This window comes from Penaeus monodon, chromosome 25 (assembly GCF_015228065.2).
Source record: "Penaeus monodon isolate SGIC_2016 chromosome 25, NSTDA_Pmon_1, whole genome shotgun sequence".
NCBI lineage: Eukaryota > Metazoa > Arthropoda > Malacostraca > Decapoda > Penaeidae > Penaeus > Penaeus monodon.
In genome coordinates, this window is record NC_051410.1 from 16,259,715 (window position 1) to 16,260,194 (window position 480).

Here is a 480-nt window from a genome sequence, read left to right on the forward strand (position 1 = left end):
GGGGTAATTATCTTCCGCTTGTAGTGCACTCTGGAGCAGTGATGAGGCTGCAGTAATTTTTAAGCTTCAAGAAATCACAAGGCTTTCGAGTTTATATCAAAATTTCATTTAAATTTAAGTGAAGGCCTTTAACTGCTATATAACATAGCTGAGAAACTAGCTGTTGCAGCGTTGTTGTCTTGGTGGGAGGGGGGGCATATAACAACATAAACACATTAACATGATTTGCATCAAAATGTAAAGAATAACAAAATTCATTTATGATTTAATTTATGCTAACAAAACGTAAATATTCATTAAAAGTAGAGTAACTCTACAGATAAATTGGTTCATTTGCTTAGTGAAGCAATTAAAGTCATTATTGTCTTGGCATTCGTCTCACAAGTTGTAGGTCATATCATGTCTGATTATGGCTGTTTGAAAGCTCAGTATTTATTATATTGTTTCCAAAAGTTTTACTTTGGTTAATGTGAAAATAAC